The following is a 19,142-nucleotide window of genomic DNA, read 5'->3' as shown; positions in this document are numbered from 1 at the left end:
CATGCACCAGTCTTAGAGTCTGTTAGCCTTTACCCTGATAACTTTTGGATTCTATCAACATGTTCTCTAAACATCAGATACTAGATAGTGTTTAGGTACATGTCGCTCTGACTCTCCAGACTTCAGTCTCTGCTTCTAGCGCAGAAGTCATAGCCCCCAGCTTCTCCCTAGTCACACGTCATTGCCAGTTTGCGCGCACCACTAGGTTAGAGGTCCCGGCTCCTTAGGTAGCCCCCTCCATGTTTCCGCCCCATTTATGACATATTCTGTTACGTTTACATCACATGTCTATGTACACGCCTCCTGTTACACCTACTTTCACCCTTATCTTTCGCGACTGCTACGAACCCCACCCACTGCTACGCCTACTGTATGCACTGTAATGCAATTGTTTTAGTATATATGCTTGTGCACTGTTATTAAAAGTTGCTAGCCATCCCAGATCTTGTCCGTGCAGGTTGTCCTGTTCCTGTCCTTTATGCTGTATTAAACCTGCAAACTCCTACTACCTCGAATCTTGACTCTTATTTATTGAGCTATCTGATATTGTTAAATCCAGTAAAAAATAGAGGTATTATTTATTTATTTACCACATAATGGCGCCCGAATAGGGACTTGCCCTTTCCCCACGCGCCGGAGAAGCCACGCAAGCCCCCTGATCCTCTGCAGTCGTGACGGAACCATCCTGCGCAGTGGCAGATATTTCTGCTTCAAGTATCCCTCAGGCCCACGGAGGAGACGGAGATTGCGGTCCAGCATCCAGACGAGGCGGTGGAGGAACGCGGCGAGTCCCGACCAGAGCCCAAGCCGAGAGTCCAAGGTCCGAGGTATCCGGAGGCCCACCCGTAACTGAAGTCCGAAGTTCGTCCGTCCGGCGTCGTAGCAGTCCAGTCCAGTCCGAGGCCTTACGTTCTTGCTGCCCGGTGAGTACCGTTGCTGAGGTAGTATCTAGACAGGGTCAATTGCATTGTCTCTGGTCCGTGGGTTTGGGGTACACAGATCCAACACGAAGTATCCACTCAGGTGGATGCGGGTCCTGACGTGTCTCTTTATGAGACCGGTAAGTTTCGTACTGTTTTAGCAGTGCATCTAGTTTCTGTTCTAGTCCGTTCTGTTCTCGAGAAATTCATGTATTCTGTTCTCAGTATTCCAGGTAGTATTCTGTCCGAACTGTTATCCTAAATGTTATTCATGTATTTCAATGTCGTGGTATGAAAGTGGTGTAATTATTGTGTTCATTGTGTATTGTATTGTGTCTAGACTCCAGCCCAGTCATGCCTTTGTTTTCTAAATTACGTCAGTTAAGAACTAGAAAAGGTCTGTTAGAAGAAGCAGTTCCTGTCCCGCCTAGGGACAGTCCAGGTCATTTTATGTATCAGAAGCATGACATAAGCGCCATATTATATCTAGATTTATGGGTGGAGTACACCAAGAACTTAGAGGAAAAGTACAGATGGCCCGTATCGGGTACATGGGATGCCGAGTGCATCATGCGAGTAGAAGAAGTATTATGGAAAAAGAAAGCCAGACAGTCACAGAAAGATGCCATCGAGTTATGGCGCAAAGAACCTCATAAAAGAACCGAAAAAGAAATCAGAAAGTCAGAATTAAGTAGAGAATCCACAGAAAGAGCCCAGGAAAGGGAACTAATCGAGATAGGTGAACGAGTTAAAACCGAACAGTCAGACAGACAGAGAAATGCCCTTATTAAGGGTATGTACCCTCTTCTTGCCGAGGGCTTGCCAAAAGCAACCCCGGAAGCATCCAGTAATCTTCCGCCACCTTTAGTCCCGACCAAGTTACGTCACAAACCGACCGCAGCTGATATTTTTCTCTCGTCCTATTTGGACGACACAGTCCCAGAATATGCAAATCCTGTTCCACCAGCTCCTGTAAATAATGTAAATCCTGCTCCTCCAGTCACCGGGGCACCTTTTGCAGTACCTGCTACGGTACCCCCGGTCCAGCCCGTAGTACAAATTCCCGCCACATCAGTCACTCTGCCAGCTCGAAGAGTATCAGTCGACGATTCTAGTATAGGGGCTGCGGGAGGAGGTCCTCCTGGTACCCCGCCGCCAAGTAGACGTTTAGGAGCAGTCGAGTTACATGAACGTGCGTTACAGCGTACGCCCAAATATAAGTCCATTGCAGAGATCAGACGAGCTCTTACTGAATGCGGTTATGATCCAGTTCCAGGCGAGGATAGTATGGTTCTATATTCCATACGTATAAGGCAGGTGTCCGAGTATTTGGTCACCCTACCGAATATGAAAGAAGATCTAGACAGAATGTATCGTTTCATTCGTACAGGACAAGATCCAGAAAGTATTGGTGAAGTCATGTCTCTCAGAAAAGCTGAGATCCAGTTGATGTTATTAAAGTTTCTGATCAATTGTTTAATACGGGAACAAGATTCCCCGACTAAAGATCCGACCGAAATGAAAGTCCTGACAAGGTGGAGTGATAATATAGCCGAGGGTAAGCACAAGACACTCAATAGTATAGAGAGTATGTACAAGAAAATACGTAAAGAAATAATCAGGTTACACGAGCAACGCAAAGAAGCACAAGTAAGCGAGAAAGAAAATGACTCTTCTACTGAAGAGGTAGACGACGAGAATACCGCCAGAATAGCGTATGTAGGTAACTCTAGATTTCCAGACCGACATTTACGTCTAGAACACAAGAAAGTCTTTCATCATCCAGCACCAGAACAAGGTTCTCTAGAACAAGTATTTCAAGCTACCGATCAAATTCTGAAATCACGAATCGGTTATAGTGAGTTAAGTACTATGCATGAACAAGAACTAGCCCGATCAGCAGTCCGATGGATTACTGATTCTACCACTTTTCCAGACGAAATAGTGGCACAAATGTTTCTGAAATTGCCCCCAGCCGAGCAGCGACTGGTGGGTATGTATATGATCCAACACCTCATTACACTGTATGAGGGTCAGCATTTCGATCCAGGTCCGTTACATGATGTCCTGAACGAGTTACTCCAGTATAGATGGAAAGGTTTAGGTACCGATTTAATTAGTGTCATTCTAGAACAGCGCCACAAATATAGAACGTTTCTGAACCCGCATTTTGTTCATGTCTCACCCCCAGAAAGTAAACCGTTTTATATAGACAGACAGAATCCGTTACGAGAAGTACACCCAGTTAGGACACCAGATGGTGAAATGCAACGAGTATTTGTTTACACCCCAGTTACAAAGATGGAACTCTTAGAGATGAAGAAATTAATTCCCTGTCACGACAAAGATCCAGCAGGGTTCCACCGAGAATTAAAGGACATGCTCCGTATGGGAGAATACACGTATCCAGATATTATTAAAATGTTAAAAGTCCTGTTGCCTGCGGGCATATACGAAAAACTCAAGGAAAAAGATTGGGAGGTGGGAGAGAAAAAGATAGATTGGACAGCTCTAGAAGCTGAAGAAAATACACGTGTACCAGGTACCGGTCTAGGAGGTAAATGTAAAGAATTACCTGAACTATTAATACAAGTTTTGCCAAGATTACTAGCCACGAAAAAGGAAGACTGGGATGCAATCTCAGCCTGTAAACAGAAACAAGACGAAGACACTAGTGATTTTTATTCCAGATTTGAGAAATGTTTTATCATAAACAGTGGTTTAAGGACGAGTAGCGAGTCATACCCTCATCTTTTTGTTACTAAATTAGTCGAGAATTCAAGTCCACAAGTTAAGAATCGAGTTTTAAAAGTCGAAAGTACATGGCAAGCTAGTACTCCGTCCCAGATGTTACAGATGCTCCAGTATCACCAGAATAGAATCAGAGAAGAGCAAGAACACGAGAGAAGACGTATGAAAGACACGAAAATGAAAGTACTAGTTGCACAATCTGTTCCTCAAGATAGTCAGAAGAGGGGTACGAATCAAGCCAGTCATCCTGCAGCTCCCGTTAAAGGGACATGCAATTATTGTAAACAGCCAGGTCATTTTATAAACGAGTGTGCAGTTCTGAAACACAATATAGCTACCGGTAAGACTAAAGAAAGACCACGTCCGCCTAGACAAGAACAAGTTTCACAGACTTCTCAGCCACAGAATGCACAACAGACAGTTCCAGCACCGCAGCCTATTGCTGCAACACAGCATGTTACACAGCAGATGTACCAGTATGCACAGACAGAGTATCCAGAGTATCAAGCGTATTCATGAAACAGCCTGGAGAGGGAGGTAGGCTTGCCTCTCATCGAGATTCCTGTAGATCAAGAAGGTCCCTATGTTCACAGTCAAGTATTAGGGAAAGACAGAAAGTTTCTGATTGATACAGGGGCAAGTAGGACTACCATAAGTCACGATGAGGTTCCAGGGGCTCCGCTCTCAGGCTCAAGAAATGTTTCCCTTGGATTTTCAGGAAAGCCTATTGTAAACGAGATATCAAAACCAGTTACTCTAGAAGTAGGTCCATTGTCCTGTACTTTTTTGTCACAGAACGTAATGGTACAGCATTATCTGTTCTTACACAAGATCAAGCAGGACAATACAAGCCCTGTGCTTATTTTTCGAGCACACTAGATCCAGTAGCCCAGGCTCTGCCTGCGTGCCTCAAGTCAGTTGCAGCCACAGCACTAGCTATCAGACAAAGTGATTCCATAGTATTAGGACATTCCTTGACAGTACAAGTTCCACACTCCGTGGAAGTTCTTTTAAATCGAACACAGACTCAGCACTTGACAATTGCACGTTTAACAGGTTATGAATTGACACTGTTCCAGCCTCACATAGAAATCAGACGCTGCAATGTTCTGAATCCTGCTACACTGTTACCGTCAGTTACTTCCAGTCCTGCCACACATGACTGTGTGGAAGTAGTTAACACCATGACCAAGCCAAGACAAGACCTGACAGATATTCCATTACCAGATCCTGACCTGACACTTTATGTGGATGGTTCATGTATGAGAACAAGTACAGGAGAACTAGTAGCCGCGTATGCAGTGACCACTGACACTAAAGTTATTGAGACACACCGTATTGACACTCTGTCTGCTCAAGCCGCAGAGCTAGTTGCTCTGACTCAAGCCTGCATACACGCCAAGAACCTGAAAGTTAATATTTACACAGATTCACGTTACGCATTCGGAGTCGTACACGACTTTGGAGTGCTCTGGCAGGAGAGAGGTTTCATGACTTCTCATGGAACCAAGATTCAGCATGGTCTCCTCATTCAAGCTCTGTTAGATGCAATACATTTACCGACATCTATCGCTATCATGAAGTGCAAAGCACATACGAAAGTCACTGACATTATTTCCCAAGGTAATGATCTAGCAGATCGAACAGCCAAGCTTACAGCACAGACACCAGACATACCAGTTAACAAGACACCGACATCCACTCTCGAACAGACTACTTGTATGACAGTTAAGGACCCTACTCAAGATGTCATAGATATCCAGTTACATGCTACTCCCGAGGAAATTAAGAAATGGTCCGAACAAGGAGGGGTCCAGACAGATCAGGGATGGTTGACGAAGGGAAAAGCCACATGGTTTCTCCCCGACTCAATGGTTCAAGTCATTATCAATACCGCACATAGTCCTGCACACTTAGGAGAAAAAGCCATGTTAGACAGTATCCAGAACATTTGGTTTAACAAGCATTTACGAGCTGCAGCCAAGCAGAAAGTCCGTACTTGTATGATATGTTGTCAATTCAATCCAGGTAAAAGTGTCCCGGTGGAACAAGGTGGATTCCAGCCCCCTGACCACCCTTTTGAAGTCCTCCAGATGGATTACATTCAGATGGAGCGATGTCGAGGTTTCAAGTATGTCCTTGTAGTTGTATGCGCTTTGTCCAGGTGGACAGAAGCATATCCAGTCCCAGATTATACAGCCGCGACCACTGCCAAACAGTTGGTTCGTGAATATTTCCCCCGTTATGGACTCCCAAGGGTCGTATATTCTGATAACGGCCAGCCCTTCTCATCTGAATTAATGAAGCACGTTTCCCTGTTGTTAGGGTACCAGTGGAAGTTCCATTGTGTACGCCATCCTGAAGCAGCCGGTCTCGTAGAGAGACATAATCAAACCTTGAAAATCCGTATTGCCAAAGTATGCAAAGAGAAAGGTGTACACTGGCTAGTAGCCCTGCCAGTTGCATTGTTTTATATGCGCATGGTCGCACATTCCAGATCAGGTCTGTCCCCGTATGAGGTCGTATTCGGCCGCCCCCCAAATATGTGGGGTACACCTAGACCCCGAAGTATTACAGATGTTTCCAGTAATATGCTGACAGATTACCTAGCTTCCTTGATGTCTGCCCTCCACTCTTGTCGTTCACAGGTTGCCGCCGCATTTCCAGACAATACCGAGGTGAAACCGCATGAAATCGTTCCAGGAAGTCTAGTGCTTGTCCGGAATTTTGATCGTTCAAATCCACTGGAGCCTCGCTGGAAGGAACCGAAGCAAGTCCTTCTGACCACCCGTACGGCCGTGAAGTTGGAGGGCCGTAAGGGGTGGGTCCATCTGTCTCACGTCAAGGAATTTCATGGACTAAAACCTAAAACTTTTGCCAAGGATTGCATTTTACCTAAAGACTGCCAAAATACTATTCTCAAGGACTGTCCCGCAAATGACATTGATACCAAGCCTCCCCTGTTAGAGGAAACTCCGCAGCAGGAGTATAAAAAGATGCTTCGGTCTAGTAAAATAAGTCAGCCAGTTTAATTGTCTAAGTCCTCCCCTAGGTGAAACGGTTAGACAGGTATCTGACATGTATGAAATAGACCCCCATAGTGAGAGAGTTAGTCAAAACTCAATCCGATGTATCGTTTTTCTAAGTTTTATATTGTTTTTAAGCTTAATGATTACCTGCACGAGTTATGCATTTCATTTATGTTTTCCAATTTCTCATGTAAATAAGTCTTCTAATGCTACAGTAGAGCACACGTTTAGTGATCTGCCTCCTCATGAACTATCTTATCGTCTCGCTATGCGCAACAATTCATTTATCCGTATGTTACATTATTCACACCAGACCAGCAATGCCACTAATTGTTGGGTGTGTGGTCGACTCCCCCCTTTCCAGACACCTAAGGGAGTTCTGCCACTCTTTCCTTATCCGTTTTCACATAATGGTTCGTGTGGAGCATGGTCCACGTTAACGTCATCCTCAACTGATATGTCCCTTCTGAACAGTACATGTTTTCCAGACAAGCAAGGTCTTCCCCACAGAACAGGGTTAGATCTAGAAAATGAAGTTTATAATTTGGGTAATTATTCTTCGAATTTTATGGTCCTGAATGTTCAGTCTGATCCTACTCCAGACTTACCTGCTATTTCAGTACTACCAGTCAAAGGCGAATTATGTGTTAGAAATAATGGTTCCGTACATGTAGGACACAGTGATTGTACTACTATTATCAAGTATAGTGACAGTGGGAAATCTATTTTCAAAGCTTCACGTCATTCTTATTTTGTTTGTGGTCAGACCGCATATGTTCGTCTGCCCCTCGATTGGGAGGGAACCTGTTACATTGCCTTCCTACTGCCACCAGTTTTCCTAGCCCCGTCCGATTATCATAGAAACACACATCTAGTACACATCAGACATAGAAGGGAGATCGAGTCCCCGATTGTCGATCAAACTGAAACTGCTCTAGAACAGTATACAGATTTCAATAGAGGATTCTTCTTCTTTATAGGCCCTATCCAGAATAGTAAGTTAATACGTAGATTAACCAGAACCCTTGAAGCAGTAGTTAATGAGACTGCCTCTGCTCTAGGTAACTTAACCGAAGAGCAATCTGCTATGAGATTTGTCGTGCTCCAAAATCGTCTCGTTCTTGACGTCATACTGGCCGATAGAGGAGGAGCATGTAGAGTCATCGGATCTAGTTGCTGCATTTTTATTCCTAATAACGCGCCGTCTGTTTATTCAGCTATAACCAGACTTCATAAAATTGCCCATCAGTTACACCAGAATCCAGGCACCTGGACATGGTCCGGTTGGTTTTGGAGTATAGTTTCTGCCTGGGGATGGAAAGTATTGTCATTTCTAGGTATTGCAGTAGCGATCATATTCAGTTGCTGCCTCTGTATACAATGTGGCCCTGCGATTTGCGGCATTTGTGCTACCTCTTGTATTCCTAGTCCCAAGTCCCGTCCTAAATCCCGTTCCAAGACAAATCGAGACGAGCAAATGATACTGTATGAAATGATAGATGGTATCATGAATATTGATGTTTCCTGATGGAAACGTAGTGACAAGGAGGGAATGTGGAAAAGTAAATTTTGCCATGTTCTGTGTCCCTACGTGTTCCCCATCCTATGTTATATGTGCATGAATAATATGCATATGTATTCCCCATGATCGATTAAAGACGCAATTACAGTTGTGTCCATCTCTAGTATGCCAGTTCCCAGTTTTCGTGAATACAACGAATATCAGGCCTATGTAAAGCTACGTTGCCACGTTTCACAGTATGCACGTTATTTCATTATAAAGTCCCCGTTTCTAGGCCTCAAAAGGGCCCGGACTCAGATTCAGCTCCTGTCTTCTGAACCCTCGCTGAGAAGCGATACAGCCCCCACCTGTATCCCTGACCCTTCACTTACTTCCTGCCTCACAGTGCCCGGCTCGTCCTGGCTCTGCCTGCCAGTCTGCCAAGAGTATGTTATGATTCTAGTTATCAGTCCAGCCCTCCTTCTCTGCATTCCTAAGCTACTGAATCGCATCAATAGTTTCCGTCACAGTCTAGCCTTTACGTCTCCATGTAAGAGAAATACTGTATTAATGGTCATTTAATTTCCTCAACACACACTACATGTAAAATAATGCATGCACCAGTCTTAGAGTCTGTTAGCCTTTACCCTGATAACTTTTGGATTCTATCAACATGTTCTCTAAACATCAGATACTAGATAGTGTTTAGGTACATGTCGCTCTGACTCTCCAGACTTCAGTCTCTGCTTCTAGCGCAGAAGTCATAGCCCCCAGCTTCTCCCTAGTCACACGTCATTGCCAGTTTGCGCGCACCACTAGGTTAGAGGTCCCGGCTCCTTAGGTAGCCCCCTCCATGTTTCCGCCCCATTTATGACATATTCTGTTACGTTTACATCACATGTCTATGTACACGCCTCCTGTTACACCTACTTTCACCCTTATCTTTCGCGACTGCTACGAACCCCACCCACTGCTACGCCTACTGTATGCACTGTAATGCAATTGTTTTAGTATATATGCTTGTGCACTGTTATTAAAAGTTGCTAGCCATCCCAGATCTTGTCCGTGCAGGTTGTCCTGTTCCTGTCCTTTATGCTGTATTAAACCTGCAAACTCCTACTACCTCGAATCTTGACTCTTATTTATTGAGCTATCTGATATTGTTAAATCCAGTCAAATTAATCAGCTGAGATTCTAAATGATCATCTCTCTGATGTACTTCATCCATAAATTCCTTTTCAGAAACATTTTAAAGATTTACTCCTGTTTTTAATATGTGGTTAACTGCATATGAAAGTCCAGACAAATCACTCTCAAACAAAAGATGAAATATATATGGGATACATTGTCGAAATCTGATCTTCTGCATACAATCTTGTTGTCCGATATTCTGATACAGGAATCTGCACTGATCATTCGTCATATCGTCCACCTTTTCCAGTTGGGAACAGCTGCGGAAAACAACGAGCTTCCAAACTTTTTTCCCATAGACTCATGGGAGTCCCCTTTGCTTTCTTCATTTGAAATAATTTAATAGTATTCCCCATCACTTCTTTCAAATAAAGTGGATATACACTATAATGTTCATAGATTTCTTCACTTTTGGACATGTCCACTTTTTCAATTTGACCACTTGACATTTCACTATCATCTCCTAAAAGTATTTCTTCTTTTTCCACATATACATTGTTGTAGTAATCATTGTTTTTTTTAATCAGATATAATGTTATCTTTTGCACTTTCCTAAAATCCACTAATTCTTGCAAGATTTTCTAACTCTTAGTAGGAACACCATTAACTAGAATAACTAGTGGTTCACTTTCTACATTCTCTACACCAATAGTTTCAATATTTTTCCTTAAATCTAGAGGTAAATATATAACTCTTCCTTTTAATCCTCTTTGTAAATCTGTAGGAGGCAATTTACTTGTTTTAGGCTCCATACGAACAATAGCCTGAAATGGGTGCACACATTGAATCAGAATAGACTCATACGTATTTAAATCTATCAGTTCTGGAGGAATAGTTACCAACTCTAGATTATTATGGACAGCTCTAGTAGGCATTTTATTTTCGTCTAATTTGCTATAACAATATTTACAAATATGCTGATCAGAACCCAAATCAAAGCAATTCTCTACCGACAAATAAGTTGAAAATTCCTTCCACTTATCATTATTTTCTCTTTCACTTTTTAAATATAGATTAACAGTCCTAGTCTGCTTTTTATAGTGAGTTCGTTGACAACAAATGCAAGAATAATTTGGTCTTTCACATGAAATCACCTTAAACTTTGTAAATTGTTTTCAACATTTTTTGTAGTCGTATGTTCCACATTATCTTCAACATCTTCTTCTAATAATGTGTTCTTTACATCTGATACTGACCCACACAAAAGAGCACTGTTCAACTTATTTAACAAAATTGCTTGACTTTTTGCATAATACAATCTTCTGACTAACTTCCGCATTTGAGAATGATGTACTGCTAACATTCTGAAATGATGAAAAACACTTTGACATACTTTCCTAGAAAGACAAGCCAGAGAATGACCTTGCAAACCAGTATTTTTCTCACTCTTCTAGGATCTAGTCCTTGCAACATCTTAATATTTTGTTCAAGACTTTTTTTTACTATACTGTCAGAAGAATTTGAGTAAAATATCAATAGATTACTGTTGAATACTACAAATACTACTGCAATCCCAAGTATACACTGGGGCTTTAGGACGTCTCCCTAGAACTTCATCAGGTATTAGTTCTTCTACATTTCTAGACATCATCTTCTCTTTCTCAATAGGACAACCATTTCTAACCTCATAAGCTTGACCACTGGTATCAACTGCAAGCAATAAAGTATTGATCTGAAAATAACTCTCTTCATTAAAGAAAGGCTCTGAACTTGAACTGTGTTTCCATTTACCCAAAATAAAATCACAAAAATTAGTTCTGTTAATTACTCTTTTCTTCTTATTTTTGGCCTTCATAAAATGGATTGGTTTATCTAGTGATCGAATTCTGTTTAAAACTAAAATGAATAATTTCGTTTTTAATTCAAAAGCCTTCTCAACAATAATTTCACTTTCGTTCTTCTTTTTATAAAATGATGCTCTTCTTTTGTATTTCACATCTTTCAACAAATTAAAGACAACTCTATTGTAAAACATCTTCATTCTTATTTCTTTATACTGACTCTGCCTCCTTTTACCATACATTGTGTCTTTTGAATGTAATTTCCCATTTTTTACATTTTTTTTCTTCGTATTTTTTTTCTGGTTGAGGCATTCTTTGTACTTTCCACAATCTGCACACGGGTTCTAGGTTTTGAAAGTTTGTTAATAAACTATTTTGTTCTCTTACCGGAACACTTAGGGGCCAATTCCAAATCTCGGTCGGTAGGGCACCGAATCGGGTTCGGCATTAGCAGATCCGATTCGGAGGCTTAATTTCCGTCCGAATCGTACACGGGTCCGGACGTCGAAGTACAATGCGTACAAGCGTGAAATCTCCATCTGAATCGTTTCCGGGTCCGAACAGTTCCGTACGACTCGGTCACAAGCAAACCGTGGCGCGCAATGAAGAAGTTTCACGACCGGGCTAGTACGATGCTCAATTCAGACAGCCGGATTGAGTCAGAGCGTCCAGCTCACAATAGCTCCCGGAGTTGGACTTCAGGGGTCAGCGTCGGACTCCCTGTTACCCGCAGCCGTACGACTCAGACATATGGGGAGGCCCATGGGTCAATGGTAGCCATTATACGTGTCATACGACCGGCTCCTATTGACTTCTATGAGAGTCCGACCGAACCGAGTCCGACAGCATACGGCCGCATCGTACTCGCTCGGTCGGACTGCAGGAGTCCAGATTGGTCAGAAAACACCCCAGATCCAGATCGGTTGGAGTGCTTTCCGACTAAGATCGGAATCGGCCCCTAATTCTTTTTCCCCACATGTTGTTGGTCATCCAATACTTGTTGGATTTTCTTCAACTAATAGTCCTTTTTCTGGTGTTTTCTCTTTTCTGTTTTTTTAGTCATGATAAGTTTATTTTAATGATGATAAACAATATCTGTAAAAAATAAATATATATAAAATTATTTTAAGAAATCTATAAAATATACTATTCTGTTACTAAACAAACACATTGTACATACAAACTATTTAAATACTTCGCTTTGTAATCACAATTAATTTACTGAAGTACACCGGTACTAATGGAATAATTATTAGAATGAATACGTTTTTTACAAATACATACACAGTAAATGAGTACCTAGAGTACTAGTACTTCACAGCAAGGTGTACCATTGTTTTTGGGAATGCCTGACTCATTCTCCAAGTGCATAGACAGTGAATGGATTCCCAGGCTGCTAGTAGTTGACAGCAAGAAAAGTTCATAAACACTTATGTGTCAGCAGAGAGATAAAATAGGCACATGCTTCTGTCAGGATGATTGTAGGAGTGGACACAGCCTCACAGTGTGATTCCAGACAGGCATGACTATTCCCTAGACTTTAGCAGGAGCGACTCAGTAGTCTGAAAGGGGTTAGGTGACCGCATACATTCTACATTTATGACTATACCACTGCTTGTCTGAATGCCTGATTCATTCTCCAAGTGCATATACAGTGACTGGGTTCTCATACTACTAGTAGTTGACAGCAGAATAAGTTTATAAGCACCTATGTGTCAGCAAAGAGATTGAATAAGCACATGCTTCTGTCAAAATGATTGTAGGAGTGGACACAGACTCACAGTGTAATTCCAGACGGGCAAGACTATTTCCTGGACTTTAGCAGGAGAGACTCAGTCTGGAAGGGGTTAAGGGGCCGCATACATTCTACACATTTGACTATACCACTGCTTGTCTGAATGCCTGACTCATTCTTCAAGTGCATAAACAGTGACTGGGTTCTCATACTGCTAGTAGTTGACAGCCGGATATGTTTATAAGCACTTATGTGTCTGCAGAGAGATTAAATAAGCACATGTTTGTGTCAGGATGATGGAAGGTGTAGACACAGACTCACAGTTTAATTCCAGACAGGCATGACTATTCCCTGGACTTTAGCAGGAGAGACTCAGTAGTCTGGATGGGGTTAAGGAACCGCATACATTCTACACATTTGACTATACCACTGCTTGCCTGAATGCCTGACTCATTCTCCAAGTGTATAAACAGTGACTCGGTTCTCATACTGCTAGTAGTTGACAGCAGGATATGTTTATAAGCACTTATGTGTCTGCAGAGAGATTAAATAAGCACATGGTTCTGTCAGGATTATTGTAGGAGTGGACACAGACTCACAGTATGATTCCAGACAGGCATGACTATTCCCTGGACTTTAGCAGGAGAGACTCAGTAGTCTGGAACGAGTTAGGGGACAGCATACATTCTACACATTTGACTGTACCACTGCTTGCCTGAATGCCTGACTCATTTTCCAAGTGCATAAACAGTGACTGGGTTCTCATACTGCTAGTAGTTGACAGCAGGATATGTTTATAAGCACTTATGTGTCTGCAGAGAGATTAAATAAGCACATGCTTCTGTCAGGATGCTTGTAGGAGTAGACACAGACTCACAGTGTGATTCCAGACAGGCATGACTATTCCCTGGACTTTAGCAGGAGAGACTCAGTAGTCTGGATGGGGTTATGGGACCGCATACATTCTACACATTTGACTATACCACTGCTTGCCTGAATGCCTGACTCATTCTCCAAGTGCATAAACAGTGACTGGGTTCTCTTACTGCTAGTAGTTGACAGCAGGATACGTTTATAAGCACTTATGTGTCTGCAGAGAGATTAAATAAGCACATGGTTCTGTCAGGATTATTGTAGGAGTGGACACAGACTCACAGTATGATTCCAGACAGGCATGACTATTCCCTGGACTTTAGCAGGAGAGAATCAGTAGTCTGGAACGAGTTAGGGTACAGCATACATTCTACACATTTGACTGTACCACTGCTTGCCTGAATGCCTGACTCATTTTCCAAGTGCATAAACAGTGACTGGGTTCTCATACTGCTAGTAGTTGACAGCAGGATATGTTTATAAGCACTTATGTGTCTGCAGAGAGATTAAATAAGCACATGCTTCTGTCAGGATGCTTGTAGGAGTAGACACAGACTCACAGTGTGATTCCAGAAAGGCATGCCTATTCCCTATCACTATTAGCAGGAGAGACTCAGAAGTCAGGAATGGGTTATGGGACCGCATACATTCTACACATTTGACATTACCACTGCTTGTTGGAATGCCTGACTCATTCTCCAAGTGCATAAACAGTGACTGGGTTCTCATACTGCTAGTAGTTGTCAGCAGGATAAGTTTATACACATTTATGTGTCAGCAGAGAGATTAAATAAGCACCTGCTTTTGTCACAATGGTTGTAGAAGTGGACACAGACTCACAGTGTGATTCCGGACAGACATGACTATTCCCTGGACTTTAACAGGAGACACTCAGTAGTCTGAAAGGGGTTAGGGGACAGCATACATTCCACACATTTGACTGTACCACTGCTTGTCTGAATGCCTGACTCATTTTCCAAGTGCATACACAGTGACTAGGTTCTGATACTGCTACTAGTTGACTGCAGGATAAGTTTATAAACACTTATTTGTCTGCAGAGAGATTAAATAAGCGCATGCTTCTGTCAGGGCAATTGTAGGAGTAAACACAGACTCACAGTGTGATTCCAGATAGGCAAGACTATTCCCTGGACTTTAGCAGAAGAGACTCAGTAGTCTGGAAATGGTTAGGTGACCGCATATATTATACACATTTGACTGTACCACTGCTTGTCTGAATGCCTGACTTATTCTCCAAGTGCATAAACAGTGACTGAGTTCTCATACTGCTAGTAGTTGACATCAGGATAAGTTTATAAGCACTTATGTGTCAGCAGAGAGATTAAATAAGCACATGCTTCTGTCAGGGTGATTGTAGGAGTGGACACAGACTCACAGTGTGATTCCAGACAGGCATGACTATTCCCGGGACTTTAGCAGGAGCGACTCAGTAGACTGGAAGGGGTTAGGGGACTGCATACATTCTACACATTTGACTGTACCACTGCTTATCTGAATGCCTGACTCATTCTCCAAGTGCATAAACAGTGACGGGGTTCTCATACTGCTAGTAGTTGACATCAGGATAAGTTTATAAGCACTTCTGTGCCAGCAAAGAAATTAAATAAGCACATGCTTCTGTCAGAATAATTGTAGCAGTGGACACAGACTCACAGTGTAATTCCAGACAGGCAAGACTATTTCCTGGAAAACTGTGTCACATATTTAGACAATACATCTGTAGACATTTATAAAAACTACTCTCATCACTAATACCTTAACTCAACATATAAAATACCAATTTGAAATCAACACTTAAAATTATGCACTATAATACCAATGTACATTTGCACACATTAAAACAATTAGTCATAATCAACAATCCCTATTACAAAAGACACATAATAATATGCAAACTGTATATTAAACTAAATGTAAACACATTACCAAAAACTGTAATAAATAATTCTTCATTAGAAATTATATCAGTAACTCAAAATTGTAAGAATTATTTTTTATGATTAAAAACAAAGGCACCACATAGAACATCTCACAAATTAATAACTCACCTTTCAAATTGATTTGTAGATTATGAAGTATCTGAATCACACACCAGATTTTCTTATGCACACAATGAATGTAGTGCACTGCTCTTAGCAAAACCAAAAAATGGCAAACTTTCCCTCTCATTCTGCACACATACACATGTAAATATCAAATCACATTGCTTCCCAGATTAATTCAATGTCTAACACACATTTCTATTGGTTACACATATTAACCCTTGCCAACTGACCTCTAACTGAACCAAAATTGCTTCTGGAATTTTCTGGAGTTGCGCCTGGTCCGTGCACCGTAAGCAATGGAACCGCGGATCCAGACGAGACCTCAAAAGTATATGACAAATAGTTGTTTTGGGTTTCTTTCATAGCACACTACTTTTAACTATACCAGTGACCAGGGAAATATCACTGCTATTACATATTACTGTAATATTAATAAGAAATACACATTTTAATGTCACACATAACTTCCAACCCTACCCCCATTCTGCCTTATGCCTGTTACCATAGTAACAGTTCATGGAACACTCAACTGAACACACAGGTTACAAGTTCAGCACACAATGTTACAAAATTAAACAGCAATTGTGCTCGACTTTCCGAGTACAAGCTTATCTTATCTAAGGTACCTTTCAAACAGTTTTTACCAACTAATAAGAAACGTGCTTTTTAAACACAGAAACATGCACCCTGTTTTTCAGTGTATAATGTTCTCAATCAGCCAATCATTTCTCTACTTTTTTTTAAAACTGCATCTAGTCCACCATTTTAGAAACATCTTATTTTACAAACTCCCTACTTCACCTACAGACATCTTCTGAGTGCATCCAGACTTCCCTTCAAGATGCTTAGAGTATGGATTGTGGGACACAGCTATATTTTCTGGTGCAAAAGGTATGCTGAAAGCAGAGGTATTGACAAAGACCTAGACATTAAATGGATTGGACAGAGAGGACTAAAGTGGCACCAATTGATGCCATTGGTTAAATCCATTTTACATCTCCAACACCCTGAGGTCATAATTGTGCACTGTGGTGGCAATGACCTAGGCACTTTGACTGGGATAGGTCTGGAAATGCTAATGAAGGACACCTTTGCAGAATTGATTTTACTTTTCCTCCAAACTGCCTTTGTCCACTCTAACATATGCCAAAGACAGAAATGGAACTGGTCCAATCAATTTTGTCCACAAATTGAGAAATCTAGGAAACATGTTAATAAAGCTATTTCTGCTTATCTCAGAGATTATAGGATGGGGTCCATTTACAACAACAATTTGCGTTTTAATCTGCATAGGTACTTACTTGTAGGTACCAAAATCTCCCAATAAACACAAGGGCTCTTTTTAGAGCCATCCAAGATCTAAACATATAACCTAGATTTATATTTTAAAAATATGACTTTTTTTCCCTTGGAGTCGCGCACCCAGCGTGTTTTGGCGTCGCGCACCCAGCGTGTTCACACCAGGGGGCCGTGCTGGGAGTCACGCACCCAGCGCGTTCACACCAGGGGGCCACGCTGAGCGTCGCGCTGGAGTCCCGACTCCAAATTTATCCGTCAAAAAAAATTGGCTCCTACCACTAATTTCTATACGCCCCGGGGACCCCATCCCGCGGGTCCTATACACAACAATGGGTGACCGTGGTGGGAGCCCCAATGCCCCCATGGTCCCACCAGCTCCCCGCGTCCTGCAAGAGCCTGCATTGCATTTGCACATGGGGAGCTGCTAGCATGCAGCTCCCCATATGGAAAAGCAATTCTGCTTTGAATTTTGGAAGAGAGAGCTCTCTCTTCCAAAATCCAAAGCAGAGTTTGCTACAGTAGGGCGGGAGACATGCTCCTTCCCTACCGTAGAAAACAGGGTGGGGACCCTGGGACACTGCAGGAGCTGGCCATTGGGGGTGGCGGTCCCCAGGGCCATCGAAGGCTCTAGTAGGGGGGCCCACGCCCCCTCACAACATTTCAAAAGCCCCATGGGGTGGCGGTCCCTGCGGCTGCGGGGGAGCCGTGAGCCCCTACAAATATTTTAGAAAAGCCCCAGAGGTTGGAGGCCCCCCACCCATTAAAAAAAAAAAGCCACGGGTGGTGGCGGTCCCTGAGGCTGGAGGGGGGCTGTGTCCACCCTCCCAAATAGTTTTAGAAAGTCCCGGGGTTGGATCCGTGCACCTAGCGCGCATCACTGCGTTAAAAAAAAAAGCTTTTTTTTTACCCGGGAGGTCCTTGTGGCCACCCCTAAGCAGGGCTAGGGGGGCAGGGTCTTTCAACTCTGCCCCCATTCTTGTTGTTTTGTGCCTTCATTTTACTGTTTTCTTGTGCCTCGCTTCTACCGAGGCACAAAATGGCTACCAACAGTTCCTGCTTTGGAGTGTTGACAGGCAATTAGAATGCAGCTCGTGATCGGCAGGGTGCGTGGATCCTAATCTGCAGGGTGCGTGGATCCTGCGCGCCTCTAGATATCAATATTATTTTATTTTAATTTTCTCAGCATCTACAGAACGAATTTACACCATTTAACAAAAACGGCTCTTTCCGAACCAAGGGTTACCTTTTTGCCAAATTTGGTGTAATTCCGTTCAGCAGTACAGGCTGTAGCTGTGTCTAAAGTTTCCCATGGAAAATTGCATGCAGAAAACACGTTTTGGGACCCACCTTTTTTCTCGGCCCGCTTGCTGAATCACCCCGAAATTTTCAAGATAGGAGCGGACTGGGCCATAAGTTTTGAAAATTTCGTGAAGATTCGTCAATCTGCGCCAAAGTTATTGGGAATAGAATGTTGCGATTTTCCGATGGTAACTAGGTCCTAACTATAACTACCTACTGCCGACCATCAGTAGGTAATATATATATGTATATATGTGTGTGTGTGGGTGTGTGTGTGTGTGTGTGTGTGTGTGTGCGTGTGTGTGTGTGTGTGTGTGTGTGTGTGTGTGTGTGTACATATAGATATATACACACACACATATCTATATATTTTGGGGTGGAAATATATATATATATTGTCAATGGTTTATTGTTCAATTTCGCAGTATATTAAAATAAACATTTAAATAATGTACATAATTAGCACCTTTTATTTTCATTTTATTTGCCCTTTATGTATATTGGATTACCTTCTTATCATTGTATATACTTATTGTTCTTTAGCTGCATAGTTTCTATTTACCGTTATGATATTGATATTTCTGTTGTCAATTGTTCTGTTATTTTTAGTGGGTTTTATTGTGGTGGCGATAATTAGTGTTTCTATGTATATTTTCCTATATTTGAGTATTTTAGATTACTTTATTTTAGTAGTCAG

The sequence above is a fragment of the Lissotriton helveticus genome, chromosome 4_1, assembly GCF_964261635.1.
Source record: "Lissotriton helveticus chromosome 4_1, aLisHel1.1, whole genome shotgun sequence".
Lineage (NCBI taxonomy): Eukaryota > Metazoa > Chordata > Amphibia > Caudata > Salamandridae > Lissotriton > Lissotriton helveticus.
Note: the sequence above shows the minus strand (reverse complement) of the source record.